We start from the raw sequence: 16,294 nt of genomic DNA on the forward strand, positions 1-16,294 counted from the left end.
TATTGAAGAATTTGGGGCGGTTTTTCAGACCCCTTCGGGCCTACCCCCATCTCGCTGCTGGGACCATCGCATTCATCTACCTCCGGCAACCAAACCGATTAATGTGCGCCCATATCGCTATCCTCATTTTCAGAAAGCGGAGATTGAAAGACAGGTTAAAGAGATGATATCTCAAGGTGTCATTCAACACAGCACTAACCCATTTTCATCTCCGGTTCTCCTAGTCCGTAAGAAGGATGGTACATTTCGGTTTTGTGTAGACTACCGAGCATTAAATGCCGCAACAACACCGAATCATTTCCCCATACCGACGGCCGACGAGTTGTTTGACGAACTACACGCAGCGGTGATTTTCTCAAAATTGGACCTTCGTTCGGGTTATCACCAAATCAGAATGAACGTGGATGATATTCATAAAACCGCATTTCGTACCCACGATGGCCACTTTGAATTCTTGGTGATGCCGTTTGGCCTAACCAATGCTCCGTCCACATTTCAAGCAGCCATGAACGGAATCTTCAAACCTTTCCTCCGCAAATTCGTCATAGTCTTTTTTGATGACATCCTGGTTTACAGTAAATCACCAGAGGACCACCTTGGCCATCTCCGCGAGGTACTGACGATCCTCCAGTCGAACTCTTTCTTCATCAAGCGGACGAAGTGTGCTTTCGGTGTATCGACAATTGATTACCTGGGGCACATTATCTCTGCAGGAGGGCTGCGTGTCGACCCCACCAAAATTGAAGCTATGTTGGCTTGGCCACCTCCTACCAATATCAAGCGTCTCCGTGGATTTTTGGGGCTTACAGGATACTATCGCCGATTTGTGCAAAATTACTCGATCATTGCAGCACCGCTCACGGAACTACTTAAGAAGGACTCCTTTATTTGGAGTGAAGCAACGACTGCCAGTTTTCAGGCCGTTAAGGAGGCGATGAGCTCTACTCCGGTACTTCGCCTCCCTGATTTTTCTTTACCATTTGTAATCGAAACCGATGCCTCCGACTTCGGAATAGGAGCTGTCCTAATGCAGCAGGGACACCCGGTGGCGTACTTCAGCAAGAAATTAGGCCCGCGACGGCGCGTCGCCTCCACTTACCATAAAGAGCTTTACGCCATCGTGGAAGCGGTTCAAAAATGGAGACAGTATTTGTTGAGACGGGAGTTCATAATAAGGAGTGACCAGCGCAGTCTTAAAGACCTCCTCTCCCAGGTGATTCAAACACCGGATCAGCAGTTTTATGTACGAAAACTAATGGGGTTCAAGTTTTCTATTGAATACAAATCTGGTGCTTCGAATAAGGTGGCGGATGCCTTGTTCCGCCGCGACGATGACAGTCCTGACTCCGTGGCAATGGTGTTCGCACTTTATGCTCGCCCAATTCCGGCCGTGATCGAGACAATTCGCCGCGAGAACGCCCAGCTGCCGGATCTGATCGCGCTTCATCGGGCAGCAAATGAGGGAAATGCCCCACCTCACATCTCGGTCTCAGATGGCCTGCTCTATTTCAAACGAAGGGTGTATATTAGCCGGGACTCACTCACTCGCTCAACTATTCTTGGGGAGTGTCATGACTCGCCCACTGCGGGCCACCCCGGCGAGCGCAGAACGCTTGCACGTGTATCGGCGGTTTTCTATTGGCCTGGGCTTCGCCAGGATGTCCGCGACTATGTTGCAGCATGTTTTACCTGCCAATCCACGAAGTATGTGCGTGATAAACCCAACAGATTAATCCAGCCCCTTCCGATTCCGGGTATGGTATGGGGGGCTGCCTCCATGGACTTCATAGTGGGCCTCCCTCCGTCGCACGGATACACGGCGGTGATGGTTGTGGTTGACCGCCTGTCAAAATATGCCCATTTTGGGGCGCTGAAACCCGGGTTTGATGCTCCTCGTGTGGCCCGGCTGTTCGTCGATACCGTTGTGAAGCTGCACGGGTTTCCAACCAAACTATTATCCGATCGCGATTCCATCTTCATGAGTGATTTTTGGGATGAGCTCTTGAAGCTCAGCGGAACGAAACTCCAGTTTACGACGGCCTATCACCCGCAGACGGACGGGCAATCGGAGGTTACTAATAGAGCGTTAGAACAATATCTGCGGGCGTTTACCTTTGACCGCCCGTCGCGATGGCTGGATTTGCTGCCATGGGCGGAACTAGCTCTCAATTGCAGCATCAACGCTAGTATTGGCATGTCCCCTTTCCAGGCGTTGTATGGTCGCGAGCCCCCGAATATTTTCGTGACATATCCTCGGCCATCCCATAATCAAGCCGTGGAGGAGTTGCTGTCTGAGCGCCAGGAGACTTTGCGCAAGCTAAAGCTGCGCATTGCGCGATCGCAGGAATCTATGGCGGAGTTCGCCAATCGCCATCGCCAAAACGTGGAATTCAACGTCGGCAACAAGGTCCTCTTGAAGCTCCAACATTACCGCTAAGTCTCAGTGAGTAAACCAGCTTCTAATAAATTGGCGAGGAGATATTTTGGCCCTTATGAGATCACCGAACGTGTGGGAAAGGTAGCTTATCGCCTTTTGTTACCAGCAGATAGCAGAATTCATAATGTTTTTCACGTCTCACTTTTGAAGAAGTTTGTGCCGTTTATTTCGGCCACAATGGACCTTCCGACTGCCTTTCACTGTAGCAACCCATGTGATTCTCCAATAGGGGAGGCGGCTTCGCGTACGGTGCTTGTGGGCGGCGTTCCGCAAGAGCAATGGTTGGTGAGGTGGTCATCTGACGCTGGCGCTGCACCGACGTGGGAATCATCATCTCTTTTGAAGACTCACTTTCCTGATCTTCACCTTGAGGACAAGGTGGCTTTCGTCGATGGGGGAGTTGATAGGAACTCGCCAACGGAGGAAGAGGATCAGACCGCCGAGGATGAATCCGCACCAACTCGCAAGGACCAAACCCAACAGCCCAAGCCCAGAACCGTGAAGAAGTCAGCCCAACCAAGACGAGAACAACCCAAGCGCAATGCGTCTCGACCCAGCAAGTACAAAGATTACGTATCAAGATGATCATCAAGATTTTATTCGCTTTCCTTTATTTTGAGAGATATTATTTGGTTTCCTTAATTATCGTTATTTTTGCTTAGATAGATAGAGTCAAATCTTTTCGGGTTTTCTTTTGATTCTTTCCCGAATCGTAAGTCCGAATCAAGCAGGGGGAATTCTATATATTATAGAATTCCCGTAGATCGAGTCTTGAGAAATAAGTAATACAAATTGCCTATTGTCTCATCCCTAGTTCTCTGCACAAAACTCCCAGCACCTCCACTGGGGAAATTCATCGAACACATTGCATACAATCAACGATAGGACCTTAAATCCTATCACTGTCATTGTTCGATCATGTCAAATGTAGAGATGATAGTATGTGATTGCTTCTAGCACCATCGTCGGGTAGGTATACACCCCTCTCCATGTCGGACTAGAGACGATAGTGGATGTAAATAATGCATTTAAAAAATAAAAAACACAGGACTTTCATCTATCATATGCTTTTATTTATTTATTTATGAGTATACTATAGTTTTTATTCTTGTATATCAATTTCTTTTTTTTTTGCTTAGGAAAGTTGGAGTACTGTAGGTTAATTTTGTATATCGAGAAGATTTTCACCATATGATATTTCTCGAAAGGAAACGACTTAAAGCCCTCGTGCAAGGCCCAAACACCACTTTCTCCCATTCCCCTGCGGCCTCAAACACTGCGGTTGCACCATGACGGAGCAGCTCCACCCCCAAATCCTCCGGCAGCCTCACAATCTTCTCAATTTGACGACACGCCAACTTGTGAGTATTCGCTTTGATCTCATCAATCGCCACTGTAAACAAATTTGGAATCAAGAATTGCAAAAGAAGGATGTTTTTGATTTGAGAGAAATCTTTATTGAGCTTAGAGAGATCGAAATTGAATTACAAAGAACATAAGCCCTAATTTCTCGGCTAAAAGGAAAAGGGGAAAAACAATCAACTAACTAATTGATCAAACGGTTACAATTCAATCCATCAACTATCTATCCAACGGTCCAGATTTAAATTGGCTTTTAAACCCTTCCTTCTCAATTTTGACCAACTGTTGGGCTCGGCTGACTTGAGCAAACACATCTTCAGCCACCTTAAGAAGTTTCGCTCTCCTCTCGCGGTCGAGCTCGAGCATGCTTTCCTTCCTAAAACACTCATGCATCTCTGGCACCCCCACCGCCCGTTGTATCCCGCGGCTGTAGTCGCCGCTGGGATCGTAGAACCCCCGCGCTTCCTTCACCAAACCTCCCTCCACCATCTCGTCCACCCTCCTCGTCAGCGCCGCGTGCAGCACACGCATCGCCACGTTGACCCAAACAAACCGTAAGTCGTACACGCCAGCACAATCCGCGGCGAGAGCCTTGACGAACGAGACCGACCCACCGGCGACGATCGGGAGCCGGCCGCGGCGGGTGATGGCCGCGGCTGCGACGGAGGTGAAAAGAACAACACAAAAGCATAACTATGAAAGCAAGAACACTTATAGCCAGAAACAGAATGGGGATTGAATGCTACTATTTCATTGATTAAAGCATGAATGACACAAAGTAGCATTATATACATGTGTATGGAACAATCTAGATTCCATATTCTGTTATGATTACTAAACTAAACAACCATTAAGAAGACTAATGCTAACAAACTGCTGTCTACTTTAATCCTTACATCAACACCTCTTTAAACGTACGAAGGTGATCCCTTGAGCTATGAGCTGCAGCTGGCAGTGACATTGATCCAATGCTCACACCTTGAACTCCAACTCATGCACTCTTCTTTCCAGCTGTGCATGAAACCATGTCAGCACTAGCATTGCCATGTTCTTCATGCACATCTTCAACCTCATGCATCTCTTCAATCTTGATACTTCTAACATCCCCATCAACCTGAGTGAGGCTAGAGAAACTACACCAAGTCTGTTTCTGAGCTTCATGAAAGGTTGTTGGCCCAGAGGCTTGGTGAAGATATCAGCCACTTGATCTTGAGTAGGAACAAGCCGAAGCTCAAGATCATTACTAAGCACCTTATCCCTTACAAAGTGAATATCTAGCTCAATATGCTTGGTTCGTGCATGTAACACAGGGTTAGAAGAAAGAGCTATAGCACTTAAATTATCTACCCAGATCACAGGAGCAGATTTAGTTGGTAGCTTTAACTCATTAAGTGTGGAATTGAGCCAAGCTACCTCAGCTGCAGCATGAGCTAAGCTTCTGTACTCAGGCTCTGTACTAAAGGGAGCTACAACCGTTTACTTCATCACACACCAGGAAATAAGACTTTTACTAAAATAAGTACAGAAGCTAGTTGTAGACCTTGTATCATCTATGTCTGATGCCCAATCTGAATCAGAAAATGCAGATAGAACACCATTTGAGGAATGAATTTGAATCCCAAAATCCAAGGTACCTGATAGATATCTCAAAATGCGTTTCACTGCTCTCCAGTGAGTATCAAGTGGTGAGGCCCTGTATTGGCTCACCTTGTTGACAGAATAGTTAATGTCTAGTCTGGTAATAGCAGCATATTGAAGAGCACCCACAATGCTTCTGTAGAGTCTAGTATCAGAGAGTGGTGCACTAATATTCTTGCTAAGGTCACAACTAGAAACCATAGGAGTAGGACAGCCTTTTGCACCAGTCATATTAGCCTTTTTCAAAAGATACCTGATGTAAGATGATTGGCACAAATGAAGTCCATGAGGAGTTTTAACAACCTCTACTCCCAGAAAAAGACTGACCACACCAAGATTTTTAAGAGAGAAATGAGCATTTAGCTGACTAATGACTCTCTTAATTGCAGTAGGACAATTACCTGTGATGAGCATATCATCCACATAGATTAAGAGATAAATGGCTTCAAGACCTGTCTTTCTGATGAACATGGAGGCATCTGCCTTAGACTGAATGAAGCCAAGGGAAATGAGGACTGAGTGTATGGTGAAGAACCAAGCTCTAAAAACCTGCTTGAGCCCATAGATGGCTTTATTTAACTTGCAAACCAGGTGAGGACCTCCCTGTTCAAAGCCTAGAGGCTGCTTCATAAAATATGTCCTCTTTCAACTCTCCATTGAGAAAAGCATTGTTCACATCCAGATGAGTGATTTCCCAGCCAAAAGTCACAGCAATGGTGAGGATTAATCTGATAGTTGCAGGCTTTACTACCGGACTAAAAGTCTCACTGAAGTCAAAATCAGGCTGCTGTGAAAAACCTTGTGCAACAAGTCTAGCTTTATGTCTAGCAATTTCCCCAGACAGATGGAGCTTCAGCTTGAATATCCAGGTGCATCCCACAAGATTTATGCCAGGAGGCAGAATAGTCAAGATCCAAGTCTTATTCTTAAGGAGAGCAACAAATTCAGCATGCATAGCTGCCTTCCAAGCTGGTATGAGCAGTGCTTCAAGAGCAGATTTACGAGTTGAGTGTGAAGAAAGAAGGAGATTATAAAGTTTGGGCTTAAAAATCCCTGATTTGGACCTTGTGGTCATATGATGTCTACTAGAAGCATGATCAATCATCAAAAGAGCTTTAGGAATATCAGCAGAAGATTGAGCAATAGAGACTGAGTCAGAGGCAGCGGGTGAGTGTTGAGTATTTATGTCAGGAAAGGAATTATGAGGAGGAGAATACTGAGAAAAATCATCAGAGTGAGCAACAGGAGCAGGTGGAGATGGAGGAATGACAGTGAATACATCAGTTTGAGCTGATGGAATTAAACTGGTGGAGAGAAAAAAGAGTTGTCTGTGATATCAGAAGGGAAAAGTGATGGATAAGGAAAGACTTGCTCATCAAAAACAACATCTCTAGATACTATTACTCTTCCATCTGGAAGAAGAGCCTTGTATCCCTTATGAGATCCACTGTATCCCAAAAATACTGACTTCACAGGCCTGCTTTCCAACTTATGCTTATTGTATGGCCTGATCAGAGGATCACACAAGCATCCAAAAACTCTCAAAGGCTGAGTAATCAGGTCTCCTGGAATACAATTTCAGAAATGGGGAGACATTATCAATGATCTTGGATGGCATCCTATTGATCAGAAACACAGCAGACACAAAAGCATCATCCCATAATTGATTTGGAAGTGAAGATTGAGCTAAGAGAGTAAGTCCAGTCTCCACTATATGCCTATGTCTCCTTTCTGCCAAACCATTTTGTTGAGGAGTATATGGACATGAGATCCTGTGAGATATACCATTCTCCTTGAGAAATGAAATTAAGCTTTGAAACTCCCCTCCCCAGTCAGACTGAAAGCACTTAATCTTTGTTTGTAAAAGATTCTATGATAATGATTTGAAAAGATTAAAAACCTCAGCAACATCACTCTTGTTCATTAACAAATATATCAATGTAAACCTTGTAAAATGATCCACAAAGGAGACATAATATATGTAACCATTTCTTGAAACAGCTGGAGATAGACCTCAGATATCACTATGTATAAGCTCAAGCGGGGAATAGACAACAGATTCAGAGGCATTATATGACAGTCTATGAGCCTTAGATATGCAACAAGAGTGACAAAGTTGAGAATCATTCATTGAATTAAAAGAGATGTTACAGCTCTTGAGAACACTTTTGACAATGTCTAGAGTAGGGTGTCCTAGTCTATTATCCCATAAGGCTAAATCAAGACTAACATCATGGCTTGAACTACCACTAGCCGTTGGAATGGCTGAGCTAACAGAGTGTATGGCTAGGCTGCCTTGATTGAATGGAGCAAGAAAGGAGATGGTGGAGCTAGAGCTTCTCTTGATTGGTGAATGGTCTACTAGGAAGTGGTACAATCCCTAGTCAAAAGTTCCCTTGAGCACGATTTCCCGAGTTCCCAGATCCTTGACAAAACAAAAGTCAGGATGAAACTCAAAGAAGACAAAGTTATCTCTAGCAAACTTTGATACACTGAGAAGGTTTTTGGTTATGCTAGGTACATGTAGGAGGTTCTTTAATGTAAGCTTTCTGGAAAAACTAGAGTGAGGTTTCAATTCTGATTCTCCAATATTGGAAATAACTACTGCAGAACCATTTCCAAGTAAGAGACTCTTACCTCCAGTGTATTCTGAGCTAGTGTTGAGATTGCTCAAATCCCCAGAGACATGATGAGTGGCCCCAGAGTCTGAATACCAGCTAGTTGATGCACTATATTCAAAACCAAATTCTGAGGTTGCAGCAGAATTCGGAGATGGAGGAGGTCTTGTTGTAATTGTGTGGACAAGGTGTGCTGAGGGATTAAAGAATCCTTGATGCTGATTTGGAGCACTCCCTCTGAACTGAGGCTGTGATTGTGGAGGAGCATAGTTTTGCTCAAATCTGTGCCAACATTTGGCTGCAGTATGTCCTGGCTTATCACACAATTGGCACACCACTTTGTTGTTTCCTCTGCCAAAGCCTCTTCCACCTCTTCCCTCCTCCCTGATTTCTTGATCCTCCTCTTCCATTTCCTGGATCAAATCTAGAGTTGTATGGGTTGAAATCTCTTTTCTAATTTGACTGCTGCATCAAGTTCAGCACAGCCTGTGAGCCTTCTGGGCTGGAGGAATGAGACCTCATAGTCTCCATTCTTGATTCAAAAGTGAGTAGAAAAGCAGTAGCATCTCCCAAACTCCATGAATCTGACCTTGAGCTTATAGCACACACTGCAGGATCATACTCTTGTCCAAGTCCTCCAAGAATGTGCATGACTTGCTCATCTTCTGATACTCTGCAACCCACTGATCCTAGTAGATAAAAATAGCTTTTCATTTTTCCAATGTACTCACTCATAGTTAGTTAGTGAGTCTTTCTTTTGATTTTGCATCTGTTGCCTATACTGCATTATCTTTGCAGTAGATCTGCTGGCAAAATTGGTTTCAAGGGCACTCCAGATGTCCCTCGCACCTCAGCCCTACAACCAGACCTAGAGCTCCTTCTGAGAGAGAAGAGAGCAGCCAAGCTGCTACTTTCCTATCCTGCCTCTTCCATGAAATGAAGTCTTCATTTGTAGTAATAGATCCCCCTTCTCATTCTACAATGAAAATTGTCTGAGGTGGAGGTTTCTTCTCACCATTTAGGTAGCCTTCTAGCCCATATCCATAGGCAGTGACATCCACTTGCTGTTGCCACATCAGGAAGTTTGCATCAGTCAACTTCACTGAAATTGGGGGCAGTTGTGTATAAAGGGGCTGAGTTCCTTGACTCTGAGCAGCACCTCCAAGCGATGAGTTGGAGCTTGCCATTTCTTGTAAACAAACAAAAAGAGAAGAAAAGTAGTATAGAGAAAAGATCAAAGAGATCTTGTTCTGATACCATGAAAAGAACAACACAAAAGCATAACTATGAAAGCAAGAGCACTTATAGCCAGAAACAGAATGGGGATTGAATGCTACTATTTCATTGATTAAATCATGAATGATACAAAGTAGCATTATATACATGTGTATGGAACAATCTAGATTCCATATTCTGATTACTAAACTAAACAACCATTAAGAAGAGTAATGCTAACAAACTGATGTCTACTTTAATCCTTGCATCAACACCTCTTTAAACGTACGAAGGTGGTCCCTTGAGCTATGAGCTGCAGCTGGCAGTGGCACTGATCCAATGCTCACACCTTGAACTCCAACTCGTGCACTCTTCTTTCCAGTTGTGCATGAAACCATGTCAGTACTAGCATTGCCATGTTCTTCATGCACATCTTCAACCTCATGCATCTCTTCAATCCTGATACTTCTAACAGGAGGCGTGGCGGACGAAGTCGTCTGCGGTGAAGTCAGCTTCGGGGTGGACGAAGTCAAGGAGGTGGTGGGGGACTCCGCGGCAGTCAACGATGGCGACCTTGTTGGTGATGACGTGGAGGCCCTTGTACGCCTGGATTTTGTCCAGAGTTGATTACCTCGCCGCCGAAGTGGGTGGCTAGGTTGATGGAGAGCCGTGATTTGCCGGTGCCGGTGGCACCAACCACCACCACCACCACCACCTTCTCCTTGAGGTGACGTGGCAGCTTCACCGTCGCGCACAGGCGCATGATACTCATCTGCAAATTGCAATACATTACAATCAGGGTCGTCCCGACAAAATCAGAAGCCCTGTGCAAAAATCTAAAATGAGGCCTACCACTATAGAAAAAAAGACAATGCATTTTAAAGCTATATGATAATTAAAGAAAAAAAGACAATGCATTTTAAAGAAATATACTATAGAAAAAAAGACAAATTGATGCGTTTGCGCTGCTCCCAATCGCAATGGCCGACGATGGCAGGCGCTGCAGAAGCGATCAACGATGGCTCTGGTGAGCTGGTCCCTGTTGCGGCGTTTGTCGATGAGGAACACCGAACACGAACAGGCGGCTCCCAAGTCTACGATCGGGAAAAGAAACGGATCAGAATTGGAGTCACGGTGCTAGAAAAAGGCCTGAGCGTTGCTATACAAGAGAAATAGCTTTGTTGGGGCTGAAAAAATAGGAATACATGTATATGGGCTGAAATATTTCAGAGGCCTCTGAAAATTGGGGGCCCTGTGCGGTCGCACTGGCCGCACGGGCCAAGGGACGGGCCTGATTACAATTGGAGTTGGAGCAAACTAATTTACATTGTAGGATTATTTTAGTTGGAGATGTTAGGAATAAGATGTTAGAAAAGCAGAATGTTTAGAACCTAGTTAGATGGTGTTCGCTTTTCTAGATAAAATATTATTAAAATATAATCTATGATTAAATTGTAGGATTATTTTAGTTGGAGATGTTAGGAATAAATTGTGAGATTCAATCTCAAGAACCAAACATGATAATGCATATTTAATCAATGGATATAATTTTATAAATCGAACAGCTCCTTAATAGACAAAAATATCATTTAAACAAAAAGTTGAAAAATGGAATTGCTCCATATATATGTTTAGAATTTATTCATGCTAATAAAATCTTAGGAACCACAAATATGCAAGCCCTATTATCCAAAGATTAGTTTTATAGTTTATAGTATTGAATAATAACTGAAAAATCATTAAGCACATTATCAGCATCACGATTTTGTTCAAAACTCAGTACTAATTACGTAATAAAGTCCCTGCTGAAAATTTTTTTAAAAAAAAAGAAACAAACAAATTTAACAACAATGCATGATATATTCAATTTTACAATCAGCTACCTGCGCGGACTACTTTTTTTTTGTCTCGTGAAACAAAAATAAGTATTATGGGAAAATATATTTCCTAGAAATATTATGGTTTATATGGTGGCGCTCAACCTCACACATGCACATACAGTACAATATAAATATTCAGTTATACTAGTATACTCCCTCCGTCCCGGATAATTCGTCTCACTTTGAACCGGCACGGGTTTTAAGAAATGTAATGAAAAGTGAGTTGAAAAAGTTAGTGGAACGTGAGTCCCACTTTTATATATTAGTTTTATAGTAATGAGTAGAATTAGTAAGTGGAATATGAGGTCCACTACCAAAAATGGTAAAAGTGAAATGGGACAAATTATGTGGGACGGACTGAAATGAAAAAATGGGACAAATTATCCGGGACGGAGGGAGTATATTATAGCTAGAAACTGACCAAAAATGAAATTACCGAAACATTAACTTTATGTATTTTATGAATATGAGCTACATATATCCGTGATTAATTAATTTTCGATATAGGTTTATGAAACATGTACATCAGATTTGGCGGATGAGAGCAATAATATATATGTATGAATAATAAAACAAAGAAGACTATCGCTGTCGAATAATAGTATTACGCTAAGCTAATTATATATTGATCTATATTTTAGTACTACATTAATTAGAACTCCCCTAGTTCAAAGTACTCCATCCGTCCCATCTTACTTGCACTATTGCTTTTCAGCTTGTCACAAACTCGTTACACTATTTATAGTTTAAGTTAGAATTAATGCATTTAATTAATATGTTAGTTTAAGTTAAGAGCCCATTTATTAAGTGATGTCTCATTACACTTAAAATTCTAATTTAATTATACTAAAAAATCAATCCCAAATTTACGGCAAAGTGCGAGTAACATGAGACAGGGGGAGTATTAGATGTATATGCATATACAATCACAGCCCTAGTACTTTTGATTAAATGTTGATGTAATTTAATTTTAATGAGTAAGCATTTCTGTTAGTTAGAAACTTTACTTTTATATGGTTACAGAAATTATAAAAAAGACTAAGGAATTACATCAATACAGTGTTAGCAATTTAATGACATATTGTAAGTTTGTAACTAGATTTATGATCATCCGAAGTCCGAACAATGTTCAGGCGCGATAGCTAACATAATTAGTTTAGTAGGAATGTGATAAATAATCTATTGTAAACATTTGATTTGGTAGATAGTAAGAAATATCAGTTTTACTTTTATGTTGTTTGGTAGATTTAATAAAAATAATTAATTAAAATATATAATAACAATGTTATTCTTTTAATTTATGCAATTTTACTTGATAAAACTTTATTTTAACCTAAAATAATTTTGAGATCTTATTCACATGTTTTCCACACAGTTCCAGTCATCACTTCACTCTCTCAACTTGGCGCCCATGTTGATAAATTTTTCTATTACTGTCGCCTTAGGTGTTTGTTGAAAATTGAGTATGATACAAAGATACACTAACCGAGCGTAATACAACCTAATGAAAAATGAAGAAATTAAACGGAAATAAACTTAATTGAAATTACAAAGAAGAATTTGAAACAATAAACCGTAAAGATGTAAGCCGAGTCGATGAGTCTTCTTTCCGCAAGACGAGATACGCCCCGGTAGAGCTCCGGCGAACGAGAGTAAGGCGGGGGCAGAGCTTCGATGGGAAGATTATGCAGAGAGGGAGAGAGCGTGTATGCAATAATGCTTGAGTTTGTTGTCTACTGAATGCAATGGATGCATGCCTATTTATAGGCCAAGTCCACCTGCAGGGGTTGCTGGAGTCTACAGACATAATGTCTGTCATCAAGGACATTGACCATAACCGCTGGGGGTTACTGACTGGTGCACTAGCCGTTGGGAGCTGAAGAGACACGATGCATTTGGACACACTACACGACGGGATACACCATGGACTGTCGGAGACCTTTTGTCTCCCGTTATGCGTCGGGGTCCAGCGGGGACCTGACGTGGACCGGGACCACCATGAGTCGGGGTTCGTCGGGGATAGCGTGGAGTTGGAGGTGGTCTAAAAGGAACAAGCGGGGCTTGAACCACGCTCAACGACCAGTTCCAAAGAACAGCCCAAATACCACCCAAAGACCAATTGCCAAGATTTAAGGAACACGGCACACGGCGCCCGGTGCACGGGGCGCGGTGCGCGCGTGTGGGCTCTGTCACCCATCTTATTCCACGATAATTATTACACATAATAATTCATCTTATTAAATACTTCATCAAAGAAGTTTATCATCCCGATGTGGGATAATTAACACTTAGTTAATTAATCCCTTAGTTTTTTTCTCATAGCTCATTTCTAGCTTTATTGCGACTAACTTTAATATATTATTTCTCACTCACCGGGAATCGGATTTGAGAAAATGAATATGCTACGGTCATCTACTCGGAACTTAGTTCGACGCTATTGCATTTAATTTCACAAAATTAAATGTCTTGTAATATTTATTATTAGTCAAAGTCGTTTGACCAAGCACGATTCCAACATTAGCTACTTTTGTTTTAGCATAATCTTCATAAGTAGCTACTCATGTATCAAATTAGTTATTAAACTTTAATTTTTTTGATAGAATATTAAATTTTATATTGTATTTATTTGAGGTGTTATTTTAATTTTTAAACTATTTTTTAAAATAGGCAATTAACTATATAGATTTTTATAATTATTTGTATCTCTTCTAATATGGACATATGGTGCATCGAAATTGTGTTTCACAGCTTGATATATGTAAATTTGATTTGAGGTTAAAACAAATTTCAGAACGATACACATACCATAAATCAAAATTGGAGAGAAAATAATAATAAAAAATAGATATAAAAATTGAGGGATTTTAACATGCGAATCAAATCAATGAATCTCGTAACTGAGCTGAACGAGTTTGATGATTATTTCATTTGTTTATTTTAGTTATAAGTTAATTAAATAGAAGAGGTTATGTAATATTTTAATTGTCATTTAAATAAAATAATTTAGAAATTAGAATAAAATTTAGATGAAATAGTAAAATTTAAATATTAATTACTATTTCATTCGTCTCATCGCAATCAATTTTCCATTTTTGGGTTGTCCTATTGCAAGTGATTGATTTCCTTTGTTTAGCAAAAATCAAGTTGTTTTCTCTCTCTTACTTATTCTCTCCTTATTTTTTCTCTCTTTATTTCGCTTACTTTTTATCTCATACTTTATTCTCTTAACTTAATTCAATAAATGTCATTTTCTTAAATCTCGTACCAAAAAAAGTTGATCACTTATAGTGGGACGAAGAGAATATTCATTTTGAAATAAATTAAAGTTTAGCATTGCTAAAGACTTCTTTATACTATTATTTTCTCTCTTATTCTTTCCACTTTAACTATTTTACACTCCTTTTACCCCACTTTAACTATTTTACACTCCTCTATGTTTAAACCAAACCTTTAACTTGGGATAAAACCGAGACAGTGTCTGATCTTCTTCATCTTCAGCTCGACCCTTTCTCTCTACATTCTTTTTTCTGACAAGACATGAATTAGTCACATTCGGGCATCAATATACACCCTTGTTGCATGCTTTAAGGTTAAGCCTTTAATTTACAATAAATATTTACCATTGCTTAATCAAAATTAAGCAAGAAAAGTACCCATGCAGTCTTTCTAGAATCATTTACCTCACATAATTTCATATTTTGACACTTTGCATTTCTCTTCTGTCAATTTTGCTAACTGGAGAAGCATGAGAAGTATCATCAGAAATATCATCATTAGAAATATTGCCAATTTTTCCAGTTATAGAATATAAGTATTCCCCAATATCAGTCTTATGACATAGCCTAGCTTAGTCTCTTGTACTATATATATGAGATTTGTTGAGTAATGAAATATACCTACTACTTTACTCTATTATGACTCTATATTTTTCCACATATCTCTATATTTTATTTTTCTGCATAGCAAAAAATTAAAAAAAGGTTTATTTTATGTTGCTCTGTTATGCTAATCCAAAAAATAGAGTTTACAGTATTTTATTTAATTTCGGTTTTATCGCTTATTTCACTTAGACTGATTGGTTCGTGATTATAACCGATAACCGAAAATCTGTGAATTGGAGAACCAAAATTGGACTGTTTCTATATATTTTCAAAAAAATCAGTTCGGTTAGTCAGTTAACCGATAACGACTAACCGTTTGCCCAGCCCTAATCCTTTTCTCTAAACACAAAACTGAATTTTGATTTTTAACACCTAAAAATGGTTTTTGAGGATAATGACTTTTAAACTTGGAAAGGGAAAAATATTCACCCACAAGTTAAAAGAGCACGGCCACACGTTACCTCACTTAGTTATTAGAAATAGTTTTGAAAATTGAAACCTCAATTTACCTAATCTTTTGAATGTAATTGTTAGTAAACATTAACAAAGTCAACATTATTTGAAAGAATTGTTTGTTCCAAGCTTCCAATGTACGTACGGTTACCTCAATATTACCACACGTTACCTCATACTGCATTGAGAATGTTATGGTCTCGTTTAATTAATTATGATTTTCTGGTAATTTATTCGAAAACTAATATTTGAGATGGAGGGAGTATTTACTACTACTATTTACTAACTCTTTTTTTGGTTCTCATTAAAAATAATGTATTTTACACTTGTTTTATAATTTGTATTTTTTACTATTCATTGAGTATAAATAATCTTAACTCGGTAGGAAAATCTCATTCAAAAAGGTAAAGAAAAATACGAAAATCATTGGATAATTTGAAGATGCAAATGAAAATGATTCTATATATATTTTCAATTTTTTTTATTTTTGGTAAAAGATATTTTCAAAAATATTTTGTTTGAAGCAACAAATGTTTATAGTAACGTTCTAGATGTTCATCGCTACAGTTTAAAAGTTTTCTAAATTTGACCAAGACTTATTAATTAAATTTAACGATTGAGAATGGAGAAACAAATCGAGTGTTTATGGAAGTTTTCAATTTACCAAAGTTTAATGTATTCCATTGGAAAAGATCTAGATCATTTAGGCCATTCACTATAATCCGGACTATACACCCGTTCTATATATATATATTCATTTTTCGTCAACATTTTATCATCCATCTCATACACCTGTAATAGCCCAGATGC

The 16,294-nt window shown here is 40.1% G+C and overlaps 1 pseudogene; it reads right to left on the reverse strand.

Annotated features, from left to right (window-relative positions):
• Positions 1-3,353: 3,353 nt before the first annotated feature.
• Positions 3,354-10,060, reverse strand: LOC121796931 (annotated as a pseudogene).
• Between the last annotated feature and the right edge of the window lie 6,234 nt (positions 10,061-16,294).

Source organism: Salvia splendens, chromosome 3, assembly GCF_004379255.2.
Source record: "Salvia splendens isolate huo1 chromosome 3, SspV2, whole genome shotgun sequence".
Taxonomy (NCBI): domain Eukaryota; kingdom Viridiplantae; phylum Streptophyta; class Magnoliopsida; order Lamiales; family Lamiaceae; genus Salvia; species Salvia splendens.